Source organism: Octodon degus, unplaced genomic scaffold, assembly GCF_000260255.1.
Source record: "Octodon degus isolate 3935 unplaced genomic scaffold, OctDeg1.0 scaffold00069, whole genome shotgun sequence".
In the NCBI taxonomy this organism is placed as follows: domain Eukaryota; kingdom Metazoa; phylum Chordata; class Mammalia; order Rodentia; family Octodontidae; genus Octodon; species Octodon degus.
In genome coordinates, this window is record NW_004524645.1 from 8,437,499 (window position 1) to 8,457,979 (window position 20,481).

At 40.0% G+C, this 20,481-nt stretch overlaps 1 protein-coding gene across 2 annotated transcripts in view; it reads left to right on the forward strand.

Moving 5' to 3' along the window:
- Nucleotides 1–4,355: 4,355 nt before the first annotated feature.
- Ca5b (carbonic anhydrase 5B) overlaps nucleotides 4,356–20,481 on the forward strand; it is a 52,766-nt gene continuing 36,640 nt past the window's right edge. The window contains exons 1-2 of one of the 2 annotated variants that reach the window (XM_023719575.1): nucleotides 4,356–4,474; nucleotides 7,515–7,550. The gene's annotated coding sequence lies outside the window, so the exon portion shown is untranslated. The remainder of the gene's footprint in view (nucleotides 4,475–7,514; nucleotides 7,551–20,481) is intronic. The other variant, XM_004635076.2, reaches the window with a different exon arrangement.

A 20,481-nucleotide genomic window follows, 5' to 3' on the forward strand; every position in this document is an offset into this window, starting at 1 on the left:
AATGTCTCTTGGGGGATAGGGCAGGGGGTGTTTGGGTGGCATGGCTGGAGTGGAGGGGGCCAATTCTTGTTCTGTTCCACAATACCTTGTGTATTAGTCAGAGTTCAGCAATAGAGGAGGAGGGAGGAGGGGAGGAGGATGAGGAGGAGGCAGTAGGGGAGAGAGACCATGAGAAAGAGGAGGAGGAAGGGGAGAAAGAAGAGAAATTTATTTCAAGAAATCTGCTCATGCCATTGTGCAGGCTTGTTAGGTCCAAAATATACACAACAGGCCAGCACACTGGAGATCCAAGAGTTACAGTTCAAGTACAAAGACAGATGGCAAGTAGAATTCCTCCTTCCTCTGTGGAGGTGAGTCTTTGTTCTAGCAAGGCCTTCATCTGATATGGACAGGGGAAAGCCCATACGGGTAGGGCAAGTGCAGAAAAAGAGCTTGAGCCTTCTGCTGTGTGCTATTTATCAAAAGTTCTGTAGTGAGCATGGTTGAAATGGAGTGACTGCTCAACAGTCCCACAGGCAAGACCTCTATTTCTCTAAAACAGTTACCAGATAGGGTTGTGCACATAGCTACTTCCTCACCCTGCACGCGAAGCATTGTTAATTGAACACAGAACTTTTTCCTTCTGAGTCTGAGAAAAACAAACAGAATTTCTCAACATGGTTCTTCAGGCAGCTACTACAAATAATAAATAATGTAGACTTAGCATGTGAATTGAAAGCTATTTACCATCCTAGGGAAAGATAATAAATGTCATCCTGAATTCAGCCAGACATTGAGGGCTCCTGTACTCAACTGAACAAAGAAGTTCTGATGGGTTTTGGAATAGATTTACTGCAATAGCTCAGTGCTTGAGAAGCGGGTTGCTGCTGTGGAGCGCTGCGTGTAATTCTTTATGAACTTAGTTCCCAATTAGCTCACTGCATCAGTTTAATGAGGAAACAGGATTTTTTCTCAGGAATGAAATTCAAGAAAAATTGTGCACCCATTAAAAACAAAACAAGAATAGTAATCCTACTGATTTTTATCTTATGAGCACTGGAAACCTTAAAATGATATTTTCTCTTTTCTATGACTATTCAAAAGCTTAGGGTCAGGCTAGCGAGATAGCTCAGTGGACTAAGCTCCTGCTTAGGCAAGCACAGGGACCGGAGTTAAATCACCGGGCCTGCATGCTGGACTGGCCTGGCCCCTGGGTACACTGAGCCAGCCACTGAGTCAGGGCATGGTGGAGCATACCTGTAATCCCAGCACTGGGGAGGCTAAACACAGTAGGATCACTATGAGTCTGAGCTGTGTCATGAGAACTGAACCAAATACATTAAAAAAAAGAGCTTAAGGTCATGTATCTGACTTACCTTTGACAACTGTCTTAGATCTGGTAGAGTGTGCACTTAAATATATTAATCTTATAATTGACTGCACTATTCTCCTTTCACTGAGCATTCTTGCTGATTCCTATGACTATTTTTAAATTCCAGTTGGGCCTGTACTTTAGTGAAGTGCCTTAAATAATTCATGGAAGGAGGTGAGATAGAACTACCTGTGTAAAATTGACTTTGTCAATTGTATAGGCTGTATTTTTTTTTTTCGATACTGGAGGATGAACTTGAGATTTTGCACTTGCCAGGCAGGTGCTTATGCTGCTGAGCTACCTCCCCAGTCCCTGTACAGGCTATATTTTTACCAATTCTGAAGGTTTGCTTTTGTAGGCAACAAATGCCTGAACATTGAAACATTTTATTGATTAGACAGGATTCTCAGTATCTGCATGAACTTAAGAAATTTTCTGTTGGAACTTGTTTATTTGCTCCGTTCCTTCTAGCGCAATATTCAACTACTCTCATGATCTTCAAGCCAGAAATAGAAAGGAGCATAGCAAAGAGAAGAAAAAAAATGAACTAATACTATATGTGATCATAAAGGTTTTATTGTTGACATATGAAGAAATGTAAATAGCAAATCTTACTGTTACAAAGAGAGAAATTTTATCTTTTCCTACATATGAAAAATTGTAGATATTCAGTGAAAATTCCCTAAGATTCTATTGTGTAAATGAATGTACTAACTACTATAGAACAGCTCCTTAAGTAACGGCTACCCCAAAATATTCCTGCTACAGGGTGAAAAAGACCTGTGATTATCAAGTTTTTTTCCACCAAGCAACTCCTTGGTAGTCTGCTCTTTTTTAGCATTTTTTAAAATTTTTGAGTTTTAGTAGACCCAAAGGCACACACATACAACGTCTTACTTTACAAGAGACAATAACATCAATCTTTTTAAATAGAAATCTCAGTTCATTTTAGTCATTGAACAGATCCAAGGATGGAAGATGAAAAATAAATACTTAATGAAAAGGCACCATTTGATATCACCTAAAACCTACTACAACGGTGGTAGCAGGCCCAGAAAGACTAAGCTACAACAAACTATCTAATGTGAATGTTAGTGATGACAAAGCATGAAGCAAACTTGTGTTCCAAAAGACCATGGAACAATGGTCGTTTGGGCTCAAGAGGATATTTGGCCAGGAAATGGTCAAGATAGTAGTAGGTTAAGCTAAATAGAAAGGACTGGGTATAAAGGAAAATTCAAGCTACAAAGACAAGCAGATGATGCTGGATCAAATGAAGCATTGGCTATACTGTGTTATCACACTCCCCCCTTTCCAGGTGCCACCCAACAGTTGTCCAAGCCAAGTTGCCTACTCCTGCTTTACAGGGTGTTGCTTCTACTGGATCTAGGTTTGGGACTGCCCAAGACTTTTTGTAATCTAGGAGAGAACACAGAGAAGATGGCACACTTGGGCTGCCTCTCTTGCTAGTCTGAAGTATTCACAGGTAAAGAAGACTGAGCTTCCCTAGTCACATTCAAATAGTCTTCAAACACAACCTCTAAAGTGTCAAATCTTGCAGCAGCTGAGCTCCAGTTAGAGTAAAGAGGCTCACAAAATCATCAAGAGTGCTAGAGTGAAACAGTGTTGGTAGGAAATTGCAGCAGTCAGTCTCAATCTCTTTCCCCAATTTAGGATAAACTCTAACTACCTCATGTGGGATGTGGAGCACTACACTGGAACAAGCTGGGTTTTCCGCCCAACTTGTCATCAAATAGAACTGCAAAACAATGGACTTTTTAAAAAGCCTCAGCAGTCATTCTAATATAGATACATAGCGGAACACGTAGGACGCAGATTCCCCATTGTGAGCTCTCCTGATGGTTTCAGCAAGGACAATGGAGACACCTGTCACCAGTAATTTGGAGCAATGTTTCATGTCCTTCTGGGGCATGCAATTGGTGACTACTACTGCTTCAAAGTATGCAATGGTGATGGAGAAATGGCTGGGCCGGAGAAGATTCCACGAGTCAAGGGAGCATAAACTTGGGTGGCTCCCGCTGAGAAGTTTGTCAGCTACATGGCACATTGCATCCCAAGTGCCTGCCTGTCATCCACAAGGATAACCACTTAGTCCTTCACATCTCCCACTGCACCATGTGGGCCACTTCACTGGCCTTCTTCTGTTCGTCGAGAATCAAGGCAAAACCCACCCTTAACTGGTCTGCAGTACACTTTCTGGGTTCCAGCAGTGTCAGGTGAGACAATAAATCAGCCCCTCCACTCTCAAATAATGAAGATAGCTGGCTCTCATTTTCCCCATTTTTCTTGTGGACCCAGCATTGTAAATGGAGCAAGCAAAGTAACAGAGCAGTCTCAGAGGGCAGAGCTGCAACTCGAGTTCCAGACCAGGTGAGATGATATCAAGACCTGCCCTGGACACAGATAGAGAGGGTGGTGCCTATGAAAACTCAACTGGAGAAGACACAGGAACGAAAGAAATACGCTTACTCCACACATTTGCCTAACATTTTAAGGTCAGCTAAGGCCAAGGGGCTAGAAGGAACACTATCCCACAGTTCTGGTTTAAAGAACATGAAAACTCACTGGAAGGAACTCAGTTCCACAGTTCAAGTTTAGAAGCTGGTAAGAAGCTGGTAAATTGGACATGAAACCTAGCAGGAAAGGACACGTCCAATGTTTGTTTCCCTTTTGAGTCACTTGTTCCCGGCCCATCAAGTTATGGTATTTGGAGTTGGGAGAAACCAGAGAAAAGTCACTTTTTAGACTCCAGTTTTTAGGACCACAACCTGATTTCACCCATGTGCTGCCAGCATTGGCAGAGCGTGGTGGGAGGGGCAGAGGAGGGGCCAGAGACAAATTTAGAGGCGTGGCTCAGTGTGAAGGGGTGTGGCTGAGCGGAAGAGGTGTGGCCGGAGCAGGGGGTAGAGGGCTGGCAAAGTCTGGAGGGGCGTGGCCAGGGCTGTACGCTAGGCGGCAGCTAGCTCAAATGCCTGATGGGGGCGTATCCTTGAGCGAGGGCGGGTATGAGGGGAGTGAAAGGTGGCTAGGCGCTGGCCTCCGGAGTCCTGGGAGGCAGAGGCGAGCAAGCGGAGAGATTAGAGCTCTAAAGGAAACTCTCAGGTAAGGATGGGCGGTCGAGCGAAGTGGGGGGTCCAGGGGGACGGCAGACCTGGACAGGGCCATTACCCTCCCCACGACCCCAGCCCCAGAGCTGCCTCTGCGAGTCTCGCAGCTGGGACGGCTCCTGGCGCTGTAAATATTGTCTTGGTTTCCTGGGAGGACTTAACTGAGCATCGTCCTCCCAACTTAGCGCTCTTCCTTCACAGTGGGAGTCACCAGACGGCTGAACCTTCCTTAAGGATCTTTGCACTGGATGAGAAAACAGCTGTCCCAATCTGTGCGGAGCAGGGCATTTGACTTCCTTGGGAAGGCACGCTGCCAAAGCTGGTTGAATCTAACTCCAGAAATCCAGTCTGCTGTAATATAGCTAAAGATGAGAGTGCAAATCTAAGGCTGCATTTCCAGAAGCCGAGGCGTAATGAGTTACTACTCACTGGATTTTGCATTGTATTACAACCCCCCACCTCCCGGCGGGAGTTATGGATGGACTCTCAGCTACCCTTAGGGCAGGGATCAGCATCACAGCTGTGCAATGAACAAATCAGCCTTCTCCGTTGCGCATTTCCTTTCTTTGGACTTTTTGTGGTGTGTCGCGCCCTAAAGTTAGAGGAGAGGAACCTCTAAAACAAATTATTGGGGACAGAGATTCTTTGTGGTGTGCGTCCTTAAAGTCTTTTTCCCTGAGGCTGGTGACAGCTCGTTATGCTGTCCATGCCCTCCCCTCTTGTATCATTACCTCGTGGAGATGGGCAGTTTGAGAAATGCAGGGAGTTACAGCGTGCACCTTAGTTGGGATACAACTTGTTCTAGCTCAGCCACTGAAATTTCTGCTGCCCCTTCTTCATTACGGACAATTTGGCTTTGTCCACGCTGCTTGTTTAAAAGTTTTGCTGGAATATGGAAAGAGTGAACCTATTTCTCCAGTGACAGAAGCTGTTCCAGACCCCTGACAGTACTTGCTCATTACTCACCGAGGCTGCTGCTGGGATCTGTTGGAAAGGAAACCCTTTCAACTTCTTAGGACTCTACTCCTTAACTTAGAATTTGTAAAAATCAGCACCTGGGCTGGAATTCACTGAAAAGCCCCCAAACAGCAAGGGTACATTCACTGTGCCTGTCCATTCCTGCCTTGCTCTCTGCAAAGCCAGGGAAAAAGATGGGATCATGCTGTTCAGGAAAAAGTAGGAGAGAGGAGGAAGCTAAGCTTTCTCAGTCAAGATACAGCAACATAGTCTTTAAATTATATTTTGTGGAATGGCAAAAGGCCTGCTTTCTTTTGGAATTGGGAGTGAAAAAAACGAAGAATCAATCCAATGAAGATCAAGGAATTTCTTTAATGTAATATTAACCTTTAGTCAAAGGATTTGTATGTGTGTGTGTGGGGGGGGGTTGTCTGGTTTACATAGATAGAAATAGTTTAATAGGGCAGAGTTGAAACTATTTGTTATATGATAAATACACAACTTATGAAGGACTTTCTGAGGGCTTTTTTGTTTTATCATTTGAAAGAAGTTCTCACTATGGAGTTGAAGCTGGTTTTGAACTTACTATGTAACCCAAGTGAGTCTTGAACCAGTGGTGATCCTCCTGCCTCAGCCTCACAAGTGCTGGGATTGCAGGTCTGTGCTGCCACATCCAGCACTTTAGGGACTTTGAGAATCTCTTCTCCCAATCATTTCCAATTCTATGAAATAGTGTATAAGGGACATTTCAGTAAAATACAAGAACATACATAAATAATCAGTGACACCAAAGGGCATATCACACAGAAAGCTTAGCTTCCCTGTGACTCATAGAGCCCATGGGATACATCTTTATGGACAAACTTGAGTGCAGAGTTTTCATGAAATATAATAGTATATGGTAGTAGTTCATTGTTATGTTTTATGTTTGATGGTATATTTCTATACCAGAAGAGATTGGAAAATAAAAAAGAAGAAGAGATTGGCCTTAGGCCTAAACATTAAAAACCTCATGTGTTGTAATAGGTTTTGGAGCCTGCCATCAGTCAAATCAAGTTTCTGTGTATTTGGATTTTTCTGGCACCCTCCTCACTCTTGACCTTCCATGCATTGTTGCTTTCTTGACCTCCTTTGTTTCTTCAGGTGGCCCTGAATTAATTCTTTTGTCCAACGCCCTCAGTACACCTGGAACTCATGGAGGGAGAGGATTTTTGTCTTGTCTCTAGCTTTGTAACCCTTCCTGAGCACTGAACTACATTGCCAAATCTCTTCTAGGTCTTTGCTCTTGGATATATCTACCATTGGCATCTTAATTCTAGTGTGATTAGTGGTGTAACCGCCAAAGCACCATCTCTCCCTCCACTCTCAGGCCAAGGGTTAGTCCTCTATTCGGGGATTCACCCCCATTCAGCCAGCATCATCCAGCCATAAAATCAGAGGACTTTTTCTACTTCTTCGCTGAGTGACAAATTCAACTACTTAAAAACTCAGATGTTATCTTTTGGGCACAGAGTACTTTGTGCACCTCTGCTGTCACTGCTGGACACCAAGTACCGTGTCCATCCTCTACTTCACTGCCCACTTCAGTGCTTCACAATCTGTCACTTGGGCAGTGAAATTTCAAACTTTGCCTGCCCAAACTTGGCCTGCTGGCTTGCCACCCAAAATTTGTCCCAGTCACTGCTTTCCCCATCTGAATTCAAGGCAACTCTATCCTTTCAGTGACCTAAACCAGATATTCCCAGTAATCTTTAGTTCCTTTCTTTCTCATCCTACAAGCTATATCTCCAGCATACATCCAAAATCCAACCCCTTCTCACCACTGCCCTATGTTGTGACACCTTCAGTTCAAGTCACTAGATTATTCCAAATAGTCTTCCTGCTTTCTTCCTGTCCTGACCCCCTACACCAACTCCCCATGGTTATTTTTCTTTTATTTGTGTGTTGTTCTGGGGATCACAGTACCTCTCACATGCTAGGCAAGTGCTCTGCCACTAAGCTATAAGTACCTCAGCCTTCTCAAGGAGATTTTTATTTTTTAATTTTAAATGTTAATTAATTAATTATTTTTCTTGCAGTACCAGGGATCAAACTTGGGACCTTGTGCTTACCAGGTTGGTAAAATAATAAAAGAATGATGAATTGCAGATTAGCTATAAGAACCACCTCTTCCCTGACTTTTCTGGCTCTACTTTGCTCCCTCCCTTCCATCCTCTGTTCTGCTGCTGGAGTCATCAAAGGCAACAATGCTTTCTCCCATATACAGTGATTAATCCCCAAAGGCTTCCAGGTCCTTGGAAACTACTCCTAATACCCAAATTAATCTCAGTCTCCTATCCAGCCCCACCTCATACTGCATCCTCTGGGCATCTGCTTGGACAGTACATTGACAAGTACTAATAGCAGACTTTGAATGAGTTCAGATGCCCTCTCACCTTTGTTTCAAAAAGCAAGTTTGGCATTTGTTTTGGTTTTGTTTTAGCTACAGGATGCAACAAGAAGTCTGCAGCATTGGGGTTCTCTGTTGTGAGGTCAGCAACATTCTGGACACAGACAGAGATTCAGGGAGTCCACCACTGGGTACAGTGTATTGCAGAGAGTGATTGAGGGTGGGTATGTCAGCAGGCCCTCTGTGGCCTTCCTGCTCCCTGAAGACAGTCTGGAGCCCTTCCTTGGGGCCAGGTATCATCAGCTGCCACCTCCAGCACTGTTCACAGACAATGTGTCTTCTGAGTGTGGGGCAGTCTCCAAGGCATGACCATGGTCCTGGCATTTGTCCCTACTCTGCTGGGCCAATGCTTTCCTGATGACAGTCATTAAACTGAGGATAAGAGTCATTTATTCAGAATTCTCTGAGAGCTATACTGTCAGCCCTAACATTCCCCAAAAGTTTCCTGGGCAGGACCCATGTTCTGGAAATGTACAACACGTAGTCTGCAAGTGCATCTTGATCTTGTCTTATTAGGACCCTCCCTTGGAAGGCTGAGTCAGTACATCCTTTCTGGTGAATGTACATTTCACTGGATATAATCTTCTGAAAGTTACTAAGTCTCCCTTCCCGAGTAGATTACAAGCAAGGAAGTGGTCTTGTTTTAGTTTGCTCACCAGTCACCCCTGGATCCAGAATTGTTCAATGAATAGCCCTAGATTCTACTTATTCTACACCAAATTGTCCTTACTGGCCTTGGTGACATTCAGTCCCACCCCCATGTCCTCAGCATCCCAGAATTTTGTCCTGTCTGCCCCTTTGCTTTTGCCCCACCTGCTGAATTGACTTAGATGCTGCCCCTCCTGAAACTTAGGCCTTCTGCTCCCTGTGCTCTCAGTGTGATCATGAGGCTGCTTTCGTATTTGGCTTGGATGAAAAAAAGGCTGCTTAATTAGGCCATGGAAAATAAGTGAGTCACAGAAATATTGTATGGTTAAAAAAAAGAAATACTGTATGATTTCACTTTTATGAGGTACCTTGAATGAACAAAGACAAATAGACAGAGAGGAGAATTGAGGTTATTAGGGAGTGATAATTCCAGTTATTTATTATTTATTGAGCACAGAGTATACATTCTTTTTTTTCAGAACCAGGGATTGAACTCAGGCCCTTGAGCTTGCCTTGCCAGGGAAGTGCTTATTCCACTGAGCCATCTCCCCGGCCCCTTAGATTGGGGTTAATGAAAAAGGTTTAGTATAGATGATGGTGACGGTTACACAACCTTGTGGATGTATTTAATTCCACTGAATTTGTATATTTACAATTGGTATATCGCCACAATTTTTAAAAAGGTAACAAAAAGGAGTTTTGTTACCTTTTTAAAGGTAACATGAGTGTTTAGTTTTTCCTTGTAGATTACAAACCTTGGAGAGTGGAGAAGGGTGTGACTTTTTAATCTTTACACCAGGACAGTCTTTTATTGAAGACAGCATTCATTGCTTCACTTCAGAAACGAAGCCAGTGGAAAGGAGGCTTAGAGTGAAAGCAAGTTTCCTCCATATCTCCTTGCAGTTTCTGAAACTGCATTTTAGTCAAATTAATTTTATCAAGGAAAATCCCAATTCCTTGCAATAATTTAATGTTACAGGCTTAAAGATAGCATTAAAAGTCATCCCGGATGGCTATTTTCTTACTTTTTGCATTTATATCATAGATAGGATTTAGGCATTGAGTAACAATGACTTGCATTTATCTGACACTTAACATTTTCAGAGAGTTTTCTCATACTTTGCCTTATTTGAAGTCCTAGTCACCTTTTTCTTAATAATGAGTACAAATTAGTGGTACAGAATAAAGAGGGTGTTTTTAGGTATAGTGGCACAAGCATGTACATTTTGACTATTTATATTCCCATTACTTCTTTTCCTGCTCCTTCCTCCAATCATTTTCCCCATCTCTAAAAGTCATCCTTTTTGTTTACTGTCACCAAAATCTCTTTCTTGTACACCATTACTAAACAATTATTTTTCCTGTTCCCCGGGTTCTAAATTCTTGCATAAATTTCAGGGTGTACCTTAACTTTTATCTTAAACACTTCACTTCACATAATCCTTTTTTCAATCCCCAGTTCTGAAAAAAAATGATAATCCTTTTATTCCACTGAACCGTAATGATAAATTTGCACTTTCACACTAACTGTAGACTTCCGAGTTAGAACACAAAGTTCTTTTTTTTCCCATAATTTTACTGATAAACAAATAGCAATGAGACAGTTTCAAATCAAATTGGTAGGACAGTTTCAATAATTAACACATTGTAAAATAAAATAAAAAATAAAATGTTTAAAAAAAACTGGGCTGGTGAGATGGCTCAGTGGTCTAAAGCACCTACTTAGAACAAGTTGAGCAAAGCACAGGGACTGCAGTTCAATCCCCCAGCACCACATGCCAGCCAGCCCCGCCCCTGGTGGGCTGAGCTGGCCACACACACACACACACACACACACACACACACACATAAATAAAATAAAATAAAAAATAAAATGTTTAATAATTAACACGTATACATTCTTCCTAGTGGTTAATTACAGTACAAGATGAGGACATGATATCCTATTTACAAACTCTATTAGAACAAATCCCTCTATTCATTAAGAGAATGTGACTATATATCTATCCTAACCGCTTTGAATACACAGATAGAAAATGGACATTCATCTGTATACCCTTTTTTTGTTAAGTTCCGTTATTTGAATATTATAGGTGTGTAAACTCAGCAAAATATTCTAAAAGAGTTCAGAGGTCCATAATAGTATTGGGTCTTCTGTTTCACTGGCAATGTCAGAAATTGTTGACCTGAGTCCCCTACAGCTCAACATAACAGCACGGCTTTACTTCTTATATTTCGTTTTTATACTTTTCTCCTATAGTTCTTAATCAGAGCTCTCATCCAAGATGAAAGTAGAGGGCCTGAGGTTATGACTCAGTGGTAAAACACCTGCCTGGCAAGCACAAGGTCCTGAGTTTGATTCCTGGTACCCAGCAAAGAAAACAAAACAAAAAGATAAAAATGCAGACACCAAGAGAGATGTGAAATGTTTGTACTAATGGTTAGGTTGATACTAAGAAGGCCTGTAGGATCACTGGCCTTTTTGGCTATTTTTTTTTAATTTTGAAAATTCAGTAAGTTTCATGCTCTATAGTAAACTACCACCAGAAGCTATTTCATACAGAGAACTTTTATGCACAAAATTACTAACGAGGAGGATAGCTTCCTATGAAAAATATGGTCATGGGTAATTGATAAACTGCCTGAAATTTGCTCCAACATAACCAGGAGAGAGGAAAGGAAAAGGAGTATAAAGAAAATGTAATCATCCACGAATGTAATTATTTAATAGTTGAAATGTAATACTGGTTCCATAGGTGGTTGTCCCATAGTGTTTCCACTATGTAGTTGTCACTTGCTATCCATGGAGGATTGATTTTAGGATTTCTGAGGATAGCACAATCCTCAAATATTAAGGTTCTTTATATGAAATGGCATAGTCACAGTATATATGTGTATCTAAATGTCAAATGGAGGGCTGGCCAAATAGCTCAGCAGATTAAAGTGCCTGCAAGCAGGCGCAGAGGCCAGGGGTTCAATCCCAGCACCTGCCATGCCAGTCCCACCCCCGGGGTACACTGAGATGGAGATTGGGATTGGGTGTGGTGGTGCGCGCCTGTAAGCCGAGCACTTGGGAAGCTGTAAACAGGAGAATCAGTACGAGTCTGATCTATGCAATGAGACCTTATACACCCTGTCCTAAATATAAATAAATAAATAAATAAATAAATAAATAAATAGTAAATGTCACATAGTACCCCATAAATTGGTAAAATGTTACATATCTGTAAAAATGTTTAAATTTGAAAAAGTTATTCAAACTGAAAAGAACTACCTACAGCTTCCCATACACTATAAATCCCCTCTAGTTTACTGAGATGACACCTATAATATGTAAACAGTTGTTATACTATATTATTAGGAAGAAATCCTAAGCCAAAAAAGTTGTGTGTGTTCATCAAATACGTTCCTCTTATTTTGCAAAGTTTTCAAGCCACAGTTGACTAAATCCAAATCCACAGATGCAGAAACTGCAGATACAAAGGTCTGCTTTTATTTGCATAAGTTTGAAGTTTTTCTTAATAAAAAGTTATGCAAAAAAGCAAAGAGATGATGATCTATTCCTCTGTAAGGCTGCTCAGTCGGTTCAGCTAAACAAGGAATTTGAAAACAACATGCTCCTATTTTTCAAAACACTATCAAGGTAATCTCCTGAAAGTCTGAAACTTTTGCATATCCTAAATAAGGTACATTTGGACACATACAGACACACACATAAGACCACAAGCAAAACAAATTTTAACTTTGAGAACTTAAAACGTGTTTTGGGGCAACGTAAACACACTTCAGATGTCACTGGCTTGAAGACTTTCTGTGGGATGCACGAACTTCCTACTGATCTAGTGTGTGATAACCTCACAGCACCCCCTCCCCAAGGCCAAGTTATGCTATGGCCAAGGCATAGCTACCTGAGGTACAGAGCACCAGCTGAAAGACTGATACCATCCTTGTATGGGAAGAGGTTTCGATGATAGCAAGTTGTAGCTCTGCCCATTTTTCTTTGGAGCTGATGATAGGAAGTAATTCTGCTTCTGATTTTCATTGAACATTGGCTTTTCACATGTGATTACCTTCCCCCTTTCATGTAGGTGGACTCTTCTTTCTCTTCTAGCTCAGAAGAAGCTAGGCCAGGACAGTAGCACAGAGGAGAGCCAGGTCACAGGCAATGTATAGCATCTTAGTTTTAATTACTCTGCATTGATGGAGACCACATGTGGGTTTTTGTTGTTATTTTTCTAACTTGCACTCCTCTTGAGAATAGTTCAAACCTGTAAATGAAAAGCATCTGTTTTAATTTTAATTTTATTTTTTAAAGAAAACACAAAATATTAATGAAAAATTAGAAATGATGCAGAATTTCTTTCTTTTTTTTCTACTGGCTCAGCCCACTCTGAGGGCAGGGATGGCCTGGTATGTGGTGCCAGGTATCAAACTGCAGTCCCCTGTGCATGCCTAAGCTTGCCTAAGTAGGAGCTTCAGACTGCTGAGCTATCTCACCAGCCCAGAAGTGATACAGAATTTCAATAAACAAAATAATACAAATTCTAGAGTATTTTTTTATTTCATCGTGTTGTCTTCAACTTAGTTGCTCAGGTTGCCAAATATATGCATGCAAAATTGGAAAAAGAAAGAAAAATGTTATAAGAAATTAAGGAAAGAGAAAGAAAAAAAAATAAAAGGTGAAGACAAAAAAAAGCATTAACTGCTCCTTTCCATAAACCAGGAGAAATCTCAGTACAATTATCCAAGCCATCCTGCTTACACACACAGATATAGCCTTCTCCTCCACTTCCTCTACTGTCCTTCTCATCTCAGTAATCCCTTCCTTTTGGGCAGATTCATTTCCTTTTCACAGGATCCATTGTACCTTTCAGATTTTATTTACTCTTTCAGGTTCCTACACTAAGGACACAATACTATGTTTGCACATACAGGTCTGATTTATTTCACTTAAGAGTATGGTCTCTAGTTGCATCCATTTACCAGTAAAAACCTCAAATTTATTTTGTTTTATAGCTGAATAATACTCCATTCTGTAAAAATACCACATCTTTTTTTATCTGTTCCTCAGTTGATGGGCATTTGGGTTGTTTCCAAGATTTAGCTATGACAAATTGTGCTGCTATAAACATGCGTGCACATGAATCCCTGGGGCACGATGCTTTCAGTTCTTCTGGAAAAATACCCAGGAGAGGAATAGATGCATTGAATGGGACTTCTAATCCTACTGTTTTGAGGAGTCTCCACACTGATTTTCGTAGAGATGGTACCAGTATACACACCAAGAGTGGCGAAGGGTTCCTTTTTGCCTAAAGCATCTCCAGAATTCGTTATTAGGTGATTTATTTATGAGAACCATTCTTCTGGAGTGAGATGGAATCTCAGTGTTGTTTTAATTTACATTTCTTGAATGGCCAGTGATGTTGAGCATTTCTTCATATATTTATTTGCCATTTATATTTCTTCATCTGGGAAGTATAGATTCATCTCAGATGCCCATTTTGGGATTGTGTCTTTGAATTTTGGGGGACTAATTTTTTAAAAATTCTTTATATGTTCTAGATAGAATGCCTTTGTCAGAGGGACAGTTGAGTATAATTTTTTCTTCTAGTGCAACATAGTTGGTCCCTTTGTCAAAGATAAGATGGCTGAACGTGTTTGTAGTTGTATATGCATCCTTTATTTTTTAAAAATAATTTTATTGAGAAACATAGCAATGACACAGTTTCAAAACCAATTACTAGCACAGTTTCAATAATTAATACATTGCATATTGTTGTCTTAGTGGTTATCCAATGTACAAGACACAGACATGATATCCTGTCCACAGGCACTATTAGAACAAATCTTTTTTTTCATTGAATTAAGAGAATGCAGCTGTATATCTATCCTAATATCCAGATACAAAATGGTCGTTCATTTGTATCTCCCTTTTTTGTTTAGTTTTGTCAAAGAAAGGCATTCCATTGTCATTTAAATATTGCAGGTGCGTGAATTCAGCAAAATATTCCAATATAGTTCAGTAGTCCATAATAGTACTGGGTTTTCTGTAAGACTAGCAATGTCCAAAGTTGTTGACTTGAGCCTTTTACAGCTCAGCATATTAACATGGCTTTACTTTTTATACTTCATTTTTATACTTTTCTGCTAGATGGTTAAGACCAAAATAAAGCAAGACCTATATAACAAGAAATGTAGTTTTTGTATCTGATAAGGTCAGTCAAATCCCCTCAAGATTTATCCTGAGACCCTGTACTACAGTTTGTAGATCCTTTGTCAGTGTCAGCCATGTGAATGAGTCATGCCATTACTGGATCAGTTTGTTCTCTGTGAAAGCCTGAAAGAATATTTTTTCTCCATGTGACTCTCCTTAGGCACACTTTACATCATTGATCACTTTCCTCTGTGGCCCCATAATCTCCTTGATCAGAAAATTTGGGACACAACTGAGTTACCTGATGTTACAGTACAGGTTCTCCTATATCCTGAGTCTTCACTGACATTGAAAGGCTAGGGCCAAAAATGTTGGCTGTCCTTGAAACCCTTCTTTTTCTCTTCCAAGATCAACACACACTTCTCAGAGGATAAAATTAAAGAAGCAAATAAAGTTATGAAAAAATGCTCCACTAGCCTGTGAAATGCAAATTAAAACAACATTGAGATACCAGCTCACCCTAGAAAGAATGGCTATCATAAAGAAATCAACCAACAACAAATATTGGAGAGGGTGTGGGGAAAAAGGAACCCTTCTCCACTACTGGTGGGAATGTAGACTGGTGCAACCATTATGGAAATCAATGTGGAAACTCCTTCGAAAACTAAGACTGGAAATCCTATTTAAACCAGCTATGCCCCTACTGGGAATTTTCCCGGAGGATCTGAAAATGTCATATCATAGTAATATATGTGTACCTATGTTTATAGCAGCACAATTTGTGATAGCCAAATCTTGGAAGCAGCCAAGATGCCCATCACCAGAGGAATGGATGAAAAAGATGTGGTATTTTTATACAATGGAGTATTACTCAGCATCTTTTAATCTGTTCCATTGGTCTTCATGTCTATGTTTATGCCTTGCCATGCTGATTTTATCACAGTAGCTTTGTAGTACAATTCCAGGTCAGGAATTGTCATGCCTCCTGCCTTTCCTCTGTTGCCCATAATTGCTTTTAAAATTCTGGGTCTCTTCTGGTTCCTGATGAATTTTAGGAATGTTTTCTCTAGATCTGCGAGGTATACTAATTGTATTTCAATTGAGGTTGCACTAAATCTGTATAACAATTTTAGGAATACAGCCATTTTCACAATGTTCGTTCTTCCTATTCAGGAACAAGGAATATCTTTACGTTTTCTGAAATCCCTTTTGATCCCTTTTCACAGAGTACTATAATTTGTACTGCACCAATCTTTTACTTTCTTTGTGAGATTGATTCCTAAGTATTTTATTTTTTGGACATTACTGTGAAAGCCATGGCTTCCCTAATTTCACTCTTGGTGTGTTTGTTGTTTGTGCATAGAAATGCTATTTATTTTGGAGTGTTGACTCTGTATCCTGGTATGCTACTGAATTTAGTTTACTACATTTCCAAGTCTTTTCGTGGAGTTTTTGGTGTTTTCTCTGTACAATATCATGTCATCTGAAAATAATGGTAATTTCACTTCTTTGTTTCTAATCATTATTCCTTTTATTTCCTTCTCTTGTCTAATTGCTCTGGCTAATGTTTCCAGAACTATATTGTATATGAATGGTAACAGTGGACATACTTGTCTCGTTCCTGATTGTAAAATGAAGGCTTTCAGTTTTTGTCCAGTTAGTATGATGTTGGCTGTAGGTTTCTCACAGATGATTTTTATCAGGTTGAGTTACAATCTCTTCTGATCTTTCTTTCTTTCTTTCTTTCTTTCTTTCTTTCTTTCTTTCTTTCTTTCTTTCTTTCTTTCTTCTTTCTTTCTGTATTTTAGGGAAGAGTCTACAGGTTGTTCAGAGTCTCAGTACTAGATCGGACTCATAGTGATATGCCTGTTTACAGCCTCCCAAGAGCTGGGATTATAGGCCCATGCCACCATGCCCAGTCGCTATTGCCATCTCAGCATGTCCCAGGGGCAGGGTCAGCATGGCCGGTCTGGGGATTGAACCCCCAGCCCCTGTACCTGCTTACAGGTGCTTTTATCCTCTGAGATATTTTGGCGGCCCTTCTTCTGATTTTCTGTAGGTATTTTTTTTTATCATGAGTGGGTGTTGGACTTAATCAAAAGCTTCTTCTGCATCTCTTGAGATGATCATGTGGTTCTTGTCTTTGGCTCTCTTGATATGGTGGATTACATTTATGGATTTGCATATATTGACCCATTCCTGAATTCCTGGGATCATTCCAACTTGGTTGTGATGTATAATTTTCCTGATAATTTGGTGTATTCTGTTTGCTAGTATTTTATTGAGGAGTTCTGCATCTGCGTTCATTAGACAGATTGACTAGTATTTCTCTTTTTCAGTTGGGTCTTTTTCTGTTTTTGGTATTAGAATGATGCTTGCCTCTAGGAATGAGTTTGGGAGAATTGTTTCCTTTTCAATTTCATTGAAGAGTTTGAGAAAAGTTGTCATGGATTCTTCTCTAAATTTCTTGTAGAATTCAGTTGTGAATCCATTAAGACCTGAGCTTTTCTTTGTTGGTAGGTTTTTATTACATTTTCAATTTCATTTCCTGTTACTAGACTATTCAGAATTTTTATATCTTTTTGATTCAGCTTTGACAGTTCATGTATCTAGGAAGCTCTCCATTTCCTCTGTGTTTTTCACCCTGTGAGAGGAAAGATTTTGGAAGTAGTATTGATTATCTTCTGAATTTCTTTAAGATTTGTAGTGATTCCGCCCTTTTCATTTCTTTTTTTGTAATTGCTTTATTTATTAATACATATATCACAAATGTTCACAATATCAATGCATTCTTGTTGGCATGCTAGGCAGAGGCATTATTTTTAAAGATTTTTAAAAAATATTTTGACTTTTGTTCCCCCTTTACACTCATTTTTAAATTGATCTCATGTACCCTTTTCATTTCTTATTGCATGAATGTGAGTTTTTTCTTTTTCTTTATTTTTTTGATGAGTTTGGATAGGGGTTTATCAGTTTTATTTGTTCTTTCAAAGAACCAATTCTTTGATTCTTTAATTCTTTCTTTGTTTCTATTGTATTTATTTCTGCTCTGATCTTTATAATTTCCTGCCTTCCTTGGGCTTTGGATTTGCCTTGCTTTTCTTTTTCTGAGCTTGAGGAGCAACTTAAGATTGTTTATTTGGGTTTGTTCTGTTTTCCTAATGTGACAATTTACTGCTATAAATTTCCCTCTTAAGACAGCTTTCAGAGCTGTCCAGATAGCTCAGCAGACTAAAGCACCTGCTTAGGCAGAGTGCAGCGGCTGGGGTTCGATCCCTGTCATGCCATGCCAGCCCCGCCCTCATGGTGTGCTGAAACTGCAATTGAGACTGGGTGTGGTGGCTCACACCTGTAATCCCAGGGCTTGGGAAGCTGAAAACATGAGAATCACTATGAGTCTTGTCTATGTAGTGAGACCCTGTATACTCTGCAGGCCCTGTACTAAATACACAAAAAAGAGCTTTCATTGCATACCACAGGTCCCTATAAGTTGTACCTGCATTTTCACTCATTTGTAAATATTGTTCAATTTCTTTAATTTCATCTGGCATCCATTTGTTTTTCAGGGGGTTGTTATTTATTTTCCATATGTTCATAGTGCTTTTGTGGTTTCTTTTGTCAATAATTTCCAGCTTCATTGCATTATGTTCATAGTATGCATAGGATGATTTCAATTCCTTTCCATTTACTTAAGCATGCTCTTTGTGCTAGCATATGGTTATTTTGGAGAACATCCCATATGCAGATGCACAGAATGTGTATTCTGATGTTGCTGGGTGAAACACTTTGAAAATGTCTACTAAGTTTATTTCTTCTCAAGTTTTGTTTAGAAATATCTTTGATGATTTTTTTTTGCCTACTTGATCTATTTCTTTGACAGTGGGGTGTTAAAGTCCCCAATTACAATTATATTATTGTTTATTCGATTTTTTATGTTTGTTAGAATTTGTCTTATGTAGATAGGTGCTCGTACACTGGGTGCATATATATTTATGATTGTCATCTCCCCCTCTTGCAGTTTTCCCCTAACAAGTGTGAAGTGACTTTCTCTATCTCTTTTCATCATTCCTGGTTTGAAACTGATAATGTCAGCAACCAGAATAGCTACCCCTGCCTTTTTCTGGGTTCTTGTTATGTGGAGGATTGTTTTCCATACTTTGAATTTCAGTCTGTGAATTTTCTTTTAAGCTAAATGTGTTTCTTGTATACAGCATATTGTTTCTTGATCCACTCTGCTAGGATGTGTTTTGTTTTGTTTTTTTTTTTTTTGATTGGTGAATTGAGGCCATTTACATTGATGATTATAACTGATATTTATTGGATTTTCTTTGTCATTTTATTTTCCTGCTATACATTCTGTACTTTTCCCCTCTTTTAAATTACCCTCTTTGGTTGGTAGCTTCTTCCTGCCATTATTCTTGAAGTTGTAGTTGTCTCTCTCTCTCTCTCTCTCTCTCTCTCTCTCTCTCTCTCTCTCTCTCTTTCTTTCTGCTTTGTTGTCTGTCTCTTTCTAGAATATGTCAGTACTCTTTTTTTGTACTGGGGTTCGAACTCAGGGCTTTGTGCTTGCCAGGCAGGCACTTATGCTGCTGAGCTATCTCCCTGGCCCACTGTCAGTACTCTGTGTAGAGCTGGTTTTGTGGTCATGAATTCATTTTGTTGTTCTTTGTCATGGAAGAATCTTATCTCATCATTGAATTTGATAGATAGTTTTTCAGGGTACATCAATTGCAATTTTGAGGCTGCAAAAGGTAGAGATTTGTTGCTTCTTGTGATGCCCTCAGGCTATCTTTCATATTCTCCTGTTCCTTATCAGCAATGCAGATCTCCTCAACTTTATCTTTGCAGTCCACAGCTTTACTGTAGCTTTTTCTTTTCTGGCCAAACTCACAACATTTTAAATCATCCTGCTGGGCTCTTTGCTCTTGAATCTCAACATAAATCTGGCTTAAAGCCCCCAACAATAGCTGTCCCACAGCCTCAACATTCGACTGCCTTGAAATTTTGTTTACTAGATTAATTAGGCACCCACCTTTAATCTTAGTCTCAAGAAAAGTTTCTGGACAGGAGCAAAATACAGACAAACTTTCTGCCAAGCCATAACATACACCATCTGGAGTTCAACAACTGTTATGGGTTGTGTCCAGTTGTCGTGCCAAAGCCTCATGCAGTTACGGGATGAACTTCTAGACTTTGTGATTAATTCATGATCCAGTGCTGGGAATATGGATATGAGTGCTGCTGGGATTGTGGGTGTAAATCCTGCTAGGATCATGGGTGTGAGTGCTACACTCAGCCTGGGGCAGGTAGATTGAATGCAACATAAGGGAGACAGACTTTCCCTCAGTTGCCACTGTCGCAATTACTCCTCCCATGTGCTCTTGCTGTTTTGCTGTATTCCACCACTATGAACTGCTGCCCTCTGCCATGTGCCAGTCTGACTTGGAGCCAGCTTTGTATGAACTTAAACCTCCTCAAACTGTGAGCTAAATGAACTTTTCCTTCCTTCATTTTGGGTGTCGGATATTGTGTCCCAGCAATAAGAGAAGAGTAAGCAGGACACAACCAACACAGTCCTTCCTAATAGAAATCTCCTGAAACGGGTCTTTACTAGAAGGATTTCTAGCAGCATTCTGGTGTTTAGAGATGACCAGAATCTCCCATACACAACAGCCTAAAGTATTCCAACTCTACTCTTTCAGGTGATATCTTTGTTTTTTTTTTCTCATCAGGTATTTTATTTTAAAGAAAAAAACATAAAAACAATGGTACAAAATCTCAAAACAAGATTTTA